At 38.4% G+C, this 12,723-nt stretch overlaps 1 protein-coding gene across 11 annotated transcripts in view; it reads right to left on the reverse strand.

Annotated features, from left to right (window-relative positions):
- Window positions 1-12,723, reverse strand: part of FAT1 (FAT atypical cadherin 1) — a 154,942-nt gene that overhangs the window by 55,083 nt on the left and 87,136 nt on the right. The gene's annotated exons all lie outside the window — the stretch shown is intronic.

Raw genomic sequence — 12,723 nt, forward strand, 5'->3', positions numbered from 1 at the left:
AAAGAAAACAAGGGCTTTGTATTCCAAGTAAGACTGAACTTGGTTGGGTGATGAGACACATGCAGTCTAGTTAACCCTGTGCTCCAGCAGACAACCATCCAACCACCTAATCCTAATATGTGAATGAGGCCATCTTGGACCAGCCAGACTCAAGCCAACCAGCCAAGGAACCACCATTGCATGGAACACCAGGCAAGCCTGGAAAAGACTAGAACTGCCCAGCAGAATCCCTAACTAAATCTAAATTATGGTGGTTATTGTAAACCACTGAATTTTGGAATGGTTTGCTACAAAGCAAAAACTAACTATGTAATACATCAACTTCATCTCTAATGTTACTGGCTTGCTAAATGCTGAGGTATAGTGCTATGAGCTTTAAATACATTATCTCATTTAATCCATGTGCGTGTGTGTGTACTGGGGGTGCCAAAAAATTTATACAAGTAGACACTTTGGTCAATGTTGCTCACATAGTAGTTCGCTGTAATCAGAAGAGTCTGGATGTTGATGGTAACCACTTTGAGCACCTCTTGTAACTGCAGAAGTCAAACGTGACTTGTATTCATTTTTTGTTATCGGTATATATTATCACAATTTTAATACAGTTTTCCATTCTTAAAATGTATACATTTTTGAGATACATATATAGTATATATAGATAGATATATGGCAGCATCTATACCATAATAAACAAATTAATATTGTTATAGGCTCAGAGAGATTAAGTTGCTTACTCAACATCATTTAGCAAGGTGGTGAGTTGGGAATTCAATAAACCCAGAGCATCGGTCTGAAGTCCACATAATGAATGAGAGAAGCCAGAGGGACTAAAGGTTTGGGACTGTAAAAAATGGTTTGAAACACCAGCATGGCAGATGCCCGTAGACGGCAGCTAGAGAAGGGAAGAAAAAGGAGTTTTGAATCTGATTCAGTTCCAACTGTAGTGAGAGAGCAAGTACTTGTGATCTGCAGTAGGAGTCTTCTAAGAACCGAAACTGCAAAAAAAAAAGGTCCCAGTTCCAGAGGGAAAGTACTGAGAGGCGATGAGTTCACCTTGCTTGGCAGGAAATCTACTTTTAACTATTTTCCAATTATTCTGCTTAGGATACGCAAAGGTAGGTGAAAAAAAAATCAAGAAAGAAAAGAAGTCTGCTCACCTAATTTACATTTCCCCTTCCTCTGATTATTTTCCTCTAACCCCTACAGCTACTTTGGCTTTTTTATTTTGTAATAATGTGTGAACCAAAGCCACATATGTTCTAACCCAGAACTACCGGCTAGAACTTTATGTGATGATGGAAATGTTCTACAATCCCACTGCCCAATATGGTAGCCGCCAGCACGTGGCCACTAAGCACTTGAAATGTGGCTGGTGTGACTAAAGATTAAATATTTTAAATTAATTCAAATAATTTAAATAGTCACAAATCATCTCTGCCCCTTAGACTCCAACTTCATATTACGCAAGTCAAGATCAAGAACTTGAACATCTATTACACAATATTCAAAATATTTTTCTGTGGTTAAAATTTGAAGCACTAATAGCAAATGTATTTATCAAAATCCATATTCTGTAAATCTGTGTCTTAAATCTAAATAGTGTAAAAAGCAAAAAAAAAACAAACTTCCAAGATTTTGACTACGCTGACACTGCTCCATAATGCTGTTACCTATCCCAATCTCACTGGGCTCACTCAGTCAGCAATAAAGAAACCTGGCTTGTTGTTTACAGCTTCATCTGAACACCTGAAAATCAAGAGTCTCTGTGTTTCACAAAAGACTTGTGAAAAATCACTATTAACCAATTTATATTTTTTGCCTCTGATGATCTCTCGCAAATGACTAAAAATTAATCAATGAAATCTGTGTTCGTAAACAGTCATGACGTCATAAAGCTTACTATCTCAAAGTCATCTGTGCTTGTTCAGTCTGTAGTGTTATTCAACTTATTTTCCAGACTGTCATCCCCAAATATTTCACCCTGAGCCATACATATGCAAGTCTATGACAAGGCCCTTGCCCGTTTATTTAAGGAAACAGGCCTTATATTTAAAAGGGAAAAGTGTGTCTTAAGCTACTCTCTCCTAGTTCACTTTTTTTTTTTTTCCCTAGTTCACTCTTTAGGCAACACTAATTGTGTGCTTCCGAGCAGCTGGCTCTAGCAAAGCATGAGCATCATTCTCAGTGAATAATCACAGCAACCCTATACGGCAGCTACTAATATACTAACTTCATTTTAAAGCTATCTGAGGCTTTGAGAGGTAACGTCACACCACCAGTAAATGGCAAAGCTGAGATTTGACCCTAAGTCTGTATGACCCCAGAGCCCAAGCGCTTAACTCACATAAATAACTATAAATGTATAGCTCATAGTTATATATTTACCATGTATAATGATTACACAACAGAGTTATTCAGTGAGTTATGAGCTCCTCACATTACTCTTGGGCTGGAAGGTTCGCTCCGTCAAGCATGGCTCCTTTTGCAGGTGTCCTCCGGACTCGCCGTCGTTTTTCAGTGTTTTATTCATCACGGCGCTATCTGACGAAGCCTTGACTCCAGCCATGCACTCGCACTATATGATTTTCAACCATTTCCCCACTGATTTTTCTGAAACACTTTAATATATTCTACTCTTTGTGAGTTTCAGATCTTTGCGGCTCCTTTGGTGATAGGGAGTATTTTTAAGTTTTGGGCGTCTTCAGAGTGGACAGGGCAATTTCTTCAGGAGTTCTTACTACAATGATCTGGAAATTCGATTTCTACCTTTCTACTTTCAACACCTACTTTAGCAGAGATTGCTACCAGGTCATTTAATATGCTTTAAGAATCAGCAACAATTACAATAAAACAATTGTAATACCCCCGTGGGGAGACTGTAAAACTTCACCATTGCTCAAACATCTTTTAGACAGAGGACTACAAACACCAAAATGGCAATACACCCACACACACACGTGCTCACACCTTCATGAAAGGTGAAACCATGGTTACTCCTGGGAAACGGAACAGGTAGGCCAAAGGAAGACGGGAAGAGAGAACAGGGGCACTTCCATGCTTTACTTTGTATGCTTCTTTATTGTGGTAATATTTTACTTTGAGCAAGTATATTATTGAAAGAAATTTAAACATTAAAATATTTTATAGGACAGAACGACAGGATACAGAAATGTTTATTGGTTGAAAGTTAATCTTAGGCTGGAAAGTCTCAAATAAATGATTTTTTTAAACCCGCAAATATTTGGCCACATATATATAAAATGAAAACTTCTTAGAAATATGACAGTGGCATGTCTTTTACAACTTTTCCTCATATGTTTTTGAAGCAAAATTTTAATGAAATCTATCATATATTCTAAAATGTCCTCTTACTGTAAACACTAAGTTTACTAGATCCAGAGGGTCATTTAAAATCTTCTAGCCCCAATCCTGCACTTTAAAAACAAGGGAGTGAGGTTCAGGAATATTCAATTAATTCCTGAAGGTCAGAGTTAGCAGCAGAGTTGGAACCTGAGTTGAGCTCTTACCAAAGACAATGTTCAGAAGTGTCTCTGTTGCTCTAATACATTGAGACCAGAAGTGAGCATCAGAAACATGAGAAATGACAGCTGAAGCCACTTTCTTCCCTCTCCCAAATCAGAATTTCCATTCATGAAGACCCACCTCGTACAGTTGCACAGAGGTTTCCAGGTTCATTTGTGATTCATCCTACGATAACCATTTTGGGCCAAGAGCTTTAAACAGTTGGGGGAAAAAAAAAAATCCATGTCCTCTTATTTAGTTTCCTAAACACAGAATTGTTTTTATTCACTGTAATTATCACTACTGGCTATATTCAGGGACAAAATATCTCAAAATATTGTGATAGAGAAATAATAACAGGACTATGGACTTATGAGAGACAAACAGTGCTTAAAAATCATAATTAACACTGCAGAAATTACCTCAAAGAAGTGGCCAGGGGAGCCTACGTGAAGAGTCCAACTGCTCTTAAGTTCCTTATTAAAGCTTAAAACATCTCTTAGAATCTTCCTAACAAATCTGCAACTACTGACCCAAATCGTTAAATTCTATTAAAATGTAAGTTAAATAAAATGTAGTCTTTCCAACATACAAAACAAAACAAAGCAAAAAAAAAAAAAAACAATCTAAATAACTGTATCAATTTCCATGTAGCAGCTTACTTTGCTTCTTGGAGGAAAATACCTTTTGTACTATGCTGAATGGTGGTCTCTTCCCCAAAAGGTATGTCCAACCTGTGGCTATGACATTATTTAGAAAGACAGTCTTGTAAGATGTAACTAAGGAGCTCAGGTTGAGATCATGCTGAAGTTACAGTGGGTCCTAAATTCATTAAGAATCCTCTGAAGAGAATAACAGCAAGAGATTTGAAATACACAGACATTGGAAAGAAGGCCAATTGAAGACGGAGACAGAGACTGGAGTGATGCTGTCACAAGCCAAAAAATGCCAAGAGCTACCAGAAGCTGGAAGAGGCCAGGGAGGACGCTCCCTCAAGACTTCGGAGGGAACACGGTCCTGCCAACACCTTGATTTTAGACTTCTGGACTCTAGAACTGGGAGACAATACATTTCTGTTGTTTTCAGCCACCCAGTTTGTCGCAATTTGTTATAATAGCCTTAGAAATGAAATACACCTTTTTATTGAATATCAAACAAAAAGTACTGAAAGAATACAAAAACAAACAAAAAAGAGGTAAGAATGCAAACAATTCCATAATCCAAAGGTAACCACTCATGTTGCTTTCTAGATTTTATTACTGTCTGCATTTGAAATGCTTTATGGCTTTATAGGGTATTATACTATACACAAGAAAATTAAAGAATGCAGAGGGTTTAAAAAAGAAAAGTCTCAGGCCCAAAGATGATTTGGGGTAGCAAAGCGCCAAATGCTCCAAATAACTCAGGTTAATTTTACGCCCTCCCTCAAAAGGAAGGGAAAGCAGGCTGCCTCAGTTCTGGGGGGACCTCAACATCTGGGGCTGAGAACCACGGATGAGCGGTCTTTTTTTTTCTTTTCAAAATTAATATATAAAATATGCCACAATGTATAACAATTACATCACTGAATATATTATTTATGATAGTCTTTCCTCCCTCTTAACAGAATAATTAAATAAGAATTGCCTAAATATTTTTCAGTAACCCCATTAACAATAAGTATAAATACTAGCTTAATGCCCATAAAATGCAAAGCCCCAATTACAAAGTTGTTTCAACTAAAGACCAAGATAGAAAAGACCCTTTTATTCTGAATAAACCAAAACAATTGCTCTCTGTTTTTTTAAGAGTTCATTTAACAAGCAGCATGGGACTCAGGGTACAATGAGATTAATAAAAATAAATAGTTTTCAAAAATACTTTACCCCAAAAAACATTCTTTTCAGTCAGAAAAAAATTTACCTGTGCTTACCCAACATTTGCCCAACTATCCTTTCTCAACTAGCCATAATGACCTTTCATTGCTCTTATAGCTAGGCTAAGTAAAAACAGTAAAATACCCACTACCAGGAAAATTTAACATAAACTCCACCCAATAAACATAAAAGATATGAGAGGCTAGAAGCTAAAAGTGTTTTAGAACTTTATGAGATATGTATTTTAAACCTTTGGATTCCTGAATATATTGTTTTTTATTTCTATGGTACACTATAAAATATAGCATGCTTTTAGTTAAGCTATCGAAAAACTAATCAAATGTATGGAAAATAAAGGAGGCAAAAGAAATGGTAATTCTATGTTTTAAAACAAAGTATGAAAACAAGCAAAGCACCGTGAGATGAGGAAGCAGGTGACAGTGACTGCAGAATTCCAGGTAGCACGTGACTGTCACTCTGTCAACTCTTCCATGGGACGTTCTAGCCTACAGATCAGTACCCAACCTGCTTTAATAAAGTGAAAATGCTCTCAGAACAAGGCTGTTTACTGCACTTTACAGAATCACAGCTGGGACTACACAGTGGGTGGATGGAGGGCACAGCAGGCAGGAGGAGAGACAAGCTAAACCCAGGGCAGCGTTTTCCTGTTCAAACTTTTTAAGCCTTCTCTTCCCACAGGTGAAATGTAAATCAAATCCATATCACTAATTTTTCAAACTTGTATCAGTCAGCTGGAAAGTAAGTGCTAAGCAACAACCACATACCCAGCATCATGCTTGGATCTATGGTAGCTACAGTCAGTGAGGACGGGGTGGTCCTGGGCCTCAAGGAACTCAGCCAGGACTGGACCCCCATGAAACACAGGCAAGACCAGAACCCACACTGAAAAGGCAGAGCAGACTGGCAAAGATAGGCAGAAGGGCTGGGCACCATTATCCCGGCCCCATTCTAAAAATACACATTGCCTTATAGGCCAAGAGTGAACGTTCAATTTTTCCTATAGTTATCACTCAACATTCATCTCCGTGGAGCTTTAGACCATGAGCTCAGAGATGTTCCACAGTATTGCACTGTCTTTATTTAGGTGCTGTGAGAAGGCTGCATTTAACCACAGCCTGTCTAGAGCTCTCCTGGCAGCTGTGGCCATCTGAGCAGCTATTGTTGGCCACTGCAGTCCTGGTGCCGGCAGGATTAGGCTCGGGGCCAAAAATGGAATTCTATTCATAGGCTGTCCAAGTCTGGAAAGGAGTTTGGAACAGATTAAGTTCAAACTTTTTTAGAGTCCCATAGACGACCCTAATAAAATGGATCAATTGACTTAAAGTCACACAGGTAGTGGCTGAGCAGGAACCTGCACCATGAAATCTCCAACTTCTCTCCTGGTTTTAATTCTTCTATCTTACTAGCTATTTCTTATTGAAAGCTAATGGCATTAAAACCTAAGATAAACGTAAGATCAAAAGCCAAATGCAATTTATTTGGGACTTGCCTTCATCATTCCTATAAACGTCAGACACAGAAGAGATAGAGAGGGGAAGAGACTCAAGCCATTTTGTAAAGTTAACATCGTGTTGAGAAAAAAAAAAAAGGCTAAAAGCACTGAGATAATTAAATGCAAAATCATAAAATACTGGTCCTTAAAATAATGTTAGCAATGATATTCAGCAACACGTTAAAAAACAATAGAATACTCTTTGACAGAATTTCCCTAAGGATTCAAGGTTAACAGATTTTAGGAGGAAAGCATATCATCATTTCAAAATGTGCAGAAAGGGCACTGAATAAAATCTGAATTATTTCCAACTTTTAGGATAACACACTTCACTATATAATAAAAAATAAGCATGAGAAACAGGTAAGCAAATATATAGATTCCTCCTTATAATATCTGCATATCTTTGGAAAAAAAAATACAAATAGGTAAACTTCCTTTTTTTTAAAATAAATTCCTGCCATTGTAAAGTGACTGGCCCTTCATTTCCTTCCTTTGCAGCTATCAAATGTTACCGGAAACCCTTGGAAGTTGTTTGCAGCTGTAGCTATTTCCTATTGCACTTTGTTCAGCCTCCGTTCCAGCCACAATAAAATGCCATTTACTTTAATTGAGAAAAAAGTAGTTGTAATGTGATCCTGAACTAGAACATGGATGAGTATCCAGTATATTTATTAGCTACTATAGCATTTTATGGCTTTATTATGCTTTAGGAATTACTACATAGAAACTACACACACACACACACACACACACACACACACACACACACAGGTTGTCAGAAAAGTCATGATGCATTTTTGCAACGAAAACCAGAAAAAATACATCATGACTTTTCCAACAGCCCAATATATTAAATATATATCACCAAATTTATGTGGAATCAAATGACATTTCCTATATTGGAACATAAAATAATTCTATATTAAATACTTTATCCTACATGTAAACAAATGAATTGAAAAACAGGTCTCCCAATAAAGTTGTCCTCTACAAAGCATAAGAAGCTATAAACAGTAATTTCAGCATTAGTATCTCAACTCAGAATAAGGGAATAGAAAAAAACGGAGGCAATGACAAAAATTAGATAAGTATACATATAGCCTACTGTGAGAGACGGAATTTCAAGCTCTGAAATATTTTTTTAACAGGATATGCCAGCACAGAGAAGTGTGAAAATCTCAAAACTTGGAAATATTTTATCTCCTAATGAGAAAAGTACAAGAAATCTAACTAATAGTCTATCATCAACTTGCTAAATCTTCTCTGAGGTTTTAACCTTGATAACTAATATTCTAGCTATTCTTTAAAAAGTAACTTTAATAACTTGGAGAAGCAAAACACAGATTATCTTTTCTAAGTATTCACTGGTAAGAGCTATGGGGAACACTTCCAAGTTTTACTTCAGGAATATCAAATAGTCTACCACCTCAGAAATAAATCAACGATTTAGTCCAACTAGTAACTACATCAACTTATCAGGGGTCAGGAAACTACTGCCAACCTGTTTTGTATGGCTTGCAAGCTAAGAATGGATTTTACATTCTTAAATGGTTGGGGAAAAATCAAAACAAGAATAAAATATTGTGACATAAGAAAAGTACATGAAATTCAAATTTCAATGTCCATAAATAAGGTTTTATTGAAGCACCGCCGGGCTCATGCATTTCCCTGTTGCCTTGGACTACTTTAACTCTCCAGTGACAAAGGTGAGTGGCTGTGACAGAGACTGCACGACCAAAAGCCTAAAATATTTACTACCTAGCCCTTTAAAGAAAATGTTTGATGATCCTTGCAGCATACGCAGTTAATAAAACTAAGTTTAAGCATCTAGTATTATTTAGAAGTTTTGTGCTTCACAGTCAGAAGATATCATAGAAATAAAATGAGTTTAAAAAGCAACCATTAGGGCGGGCCGAGTGGCTCTTTGGTTGAGTTGGCTTGGGAACGTGAGCTCTGAGCAGCAGGGCCGCCAATTTGGATCCCACATGAGGGCCAGTGACACTGCTCTCTACAGCTAAGATGGTGAACAACAGCTCGACCTGGAGCTGGGCTGCTGTGAGTCGCCCGCGACGGCATAGGCTGCAGTGGGGCTGCAGTGGGTTGCTGTGAGTGGCCGTGAGCCACCATTAGCCTCCATCCAATGGCCGGTGACCGACTGCCTCTCCCGGGAAGAGCGCAATGATAATACCAACATGGGCCAGTGAAGCAACGTCCTCCACAACTAGACTGAAGAACAAAAGAGCAGCAACTTGTCTGTTCCTCTTCCCCAATTCCCCAATGCTGTTCCTTTCCCCAATTACCCAATTAAAAAAAAAAAGCAAGCATTATATAATACAGGAATTCCTTAATACAAAAAATAGAAGAACTGGCTCTCAAACCACATTTACATCCCAAACCCCGAGGCACACAGAGTGATGTGGGACAATGTACTCAGGAGCAGCAGTCAGGAAATGTATGTCTTTCTGGCTCCCACCTCCAGGGGGCCCTGACATCTCTGAAGTCATATTATTTGTAAAATGGAAAACATACAAATGGGAAGACAGCAGACTCTTGGTATTTGTAGTTTCTACCCACCTCAAAGGGTTTCTTGTAAAGATTAAGTATGTGAGAGTGCTTGTAACATATAAAGTACATATAGAGCACAATATACGTAAGTTACAGTTGTCACTGCCCTTCTGACTCCTCTAATAAAAGTTTTGTTCCATCCAACCTGATCTACAAGTGAGGTCAAGAGATGGCAGAAGGGTGGAAAGTGGTACAGGAATTAGCAGAGAATAAGGCAGAGGGTAGCAAAAGAAGGAAAGCCACGATTTGCTGGTTCCTCTGGCTCAACTTCTGGCTCAACTCTGCAAGGTAACAGGCATGAGACAGCCTGATGGAAATCAGCCTAGAGAGAGCCAGCAGGAACTGCAGGATTCAAACCTGTCCTGTGCTGCAGATCCAATAATGATCTGTAGCATAATAACACCTAATACAGTTAAGGAAAAACCCAGGATGCACATGATTGTTATAGTATGCTGTCAGCTGTGTGCATCAGATGAGGGAAACAACGTACGTAATCTTACTCGCTTGTACGTGGGTGAAAGAACCTGCAAATGATAGTTGCTTCGAAGTGTTTTAAAATGTAGGTTTTACTGTTATTCAGGTATGGGGAGGCCAAGAGATCAGGAGACAATTGTCACTGAAAAGATAGTTTGTTATTCACAATTCCCAAGAGGAGGGGCATGCCATGCCACACCACAACAGGGTCCCAGGGACTGCACCAGGGCAGTCAGGAGGCAGAGGGACCAAGGGTTGCCCTGAGATGACGACAAGGGCAGGGGGACAGTGGCCTGATAATGGGGGTGGTTCCAAGTGTGGGGTCTAGACTGGCCAGCGAGCTTACGAAAGATGTGTCGTTGGCTATCTCTAAGTACCATCTAGCCCAGAGATGGGCAGTCTCTGCCCAATCCGTGAGGCCCCAGACACCAGAACATCAAGAATACAGAAATAAAATATAGCTAATACATTAAGGAAGAAAACAGAATCTGGGGCACTGAACAGGAACAAAATTTTCACTGGATATCTTTCTGTACCTTTTGAATTCTGTACTATGTGAATGCATTACCTATTTATAACAAGTATATTAAGTAATATTATTTATGAAATCATACACACACACACACACACACACACACACACACCTGCTTTCCAGTTTGGGTTAGCAGAATATACTGGTAATGAACAGTATTTTGAGGCAGGAGGACCAGCCAGAACTTGAGCATCACCACTGTGGGCTTTAGGTACACACAGTGATATAATTTTGCTGATGAAAGTGTACTGTGATCTGTATTTCTACAAACTCTAGAAACGTACCCTGGGTGTTGCTAAGCTTCTGTTTAAATAAATCTAGAAATTCAATTTTTACTGTTTAAAAACACAAAAAATCTTGGTAAGATTCACACTATTTATTAAATGAGGTTTAACAGTATACACATATTTTTGGCAGATCTAAAATTAAATAAGCATTTCTTTTTTCCAGTTTAGAAAGCAATCGGTGAACTTCCACTTCCAGCCAGGGGATCAGATTCACCCTCCAACGTGAAACAAACAAAAAAAAACAGACAAAATAAATGAAATAATGGTTTATGGGACACTAGATATCAGGCAAAGAAAGATGGCGATCCCTAAGGGATGGGAAACAAAGGAGGTGACACCTACTGCCTCGAGACAATTTCCAAACGTTACGCAATTCTAGGTGAAATCCAAGGGAACTGAAAGTTTATGTCCACAGTGACTTATCTCAAATGTTCATAGTAGCTTTATTTGTAGTAGCCAAAAAGGGGCCAGAACACAAATGTCCATCAACAGGTGCCTGGATAAACAAATTGTGGTCTATTTATTTATACAAGGGATACACAGCAATGAGAAGGAACCGTTGCAGTACTGGTGCCCACTACAACACGCATGAATCTCTAAGTAAATATACTAAGTGCAAGAAGCTTTAACAAAAAAAGAAGGCATACCGTATGTGTCCATTTAGCTAAAATTTTAGAAAATGCAAACTAATGTATGAGGACCAAAAGCAGATCAGTGGTTGCCTGGGGATGGGGGCAGAGAGGAATGGGCGGAGGGTGGGAGGGGGGGTGCTACAAAGAGGGAGGGGAAACTTTTGGAGTGACAGGTATGTTCGCTGCTTGATTGTGGGGTTGGTTTCACAGTTGCTATGTCAAAACTTATCAAATTGTAGACTTTCAAAATGTGCAATTTACTGTATGTCAACTATACTTCAATACAACTTTTTCAAAATAAAGAGCAATACTTGCTTTGTGTCCAAAACATGAAAAATACCAAACATACAGATAGGAGAATAAACTATCGTCTTTTCTAAAGCATGCACATGCCTGAAAGTAACATTTCAAAATTATCTGCCAATTGTAAGCTGCATATCACGCCTCAAAAGTTCAAATTGATAACACTGACTAAAAAGACACTTTGCTAGGGTGGTTTCAGTTTCCTGAGGTTACTTGTGGATAATGAAACCCCGTGAAGCACACACTGGTCTCCATTGTTTGGGGCTCCCCTGCTTCTCTGTCCTTGACATACCACTAACGAAGCTGTGACGCATTTGTCTGCATGGGCTGGGGCTGTCAAGGTTCAGGCAATCTCACATTCTATACTCTTATATGTCTTCTACCTTGAGCAATTGCACAATTTACATTAAAAGAAGCAAGTTTATCCTAACTGATATCGAACATAATCAAACAAAAAAAGTTATAAAAAATTCTGGCGTCAACAAAAGTGTACTAAAAAAAGGAAATGGATCAAAACTCTTGCCTGGACACCCTGAAAAAAAGAAAAACGCACCATCACCCAACTTATAAACTATATAATAAGAACCACCTGAGATGCAAAGGACAATTCCTGGCACCACAATCAAGCACAAAAACTTTGACTAGGAGATAAAAAACATTCAAAAATGTTCATTCAAACTTGTTATTTGGAACCCAAAGTTTAGATTATCAATCCCAGCCATAGGAAATTTTTTTCAAAATATTTTGGCATACTATAACAAAAGGAGAAAAAGGTACTGTGGAAATGTTTTCCTCCTCTCCAAAATGACTTAGTGAGGTCATCTGATTTATGTTTATACGAAATGTTCCAAGAGACAGCATGGCGACTCTTAAAAATAGGTCATTATTTATAAAAATCCCCTAACTATTATCCTTTAACCTTTATTTTGGTATTTAAGGTTTTCCATCAAGTGTAGCCATTCTCCATACACTCATCTAACTTTATCTCTTGGCCACTAACTCACCATTCCTTCAAAATGTCCCCTACATGATGCAC

The sequence above is a fragment of the Hipposideros armiger genome, unplaced genomic scaffold (genome assembly GCF_001890085.2).
Source record: "Hipposideros armiger isolate ML-2016 unplaced genomic scaffold, ASM189008v1 scaffold_1109, whole genome shotgun sequence".
In the NCBI taxonomy this organism is placed as follows: domain Eukaryota; kingdom Metazoa; phylum Chordata; class Mammalia; order Chiroptera; family Hipposideridae; genus Hipposideros; species Hipposideros armiger.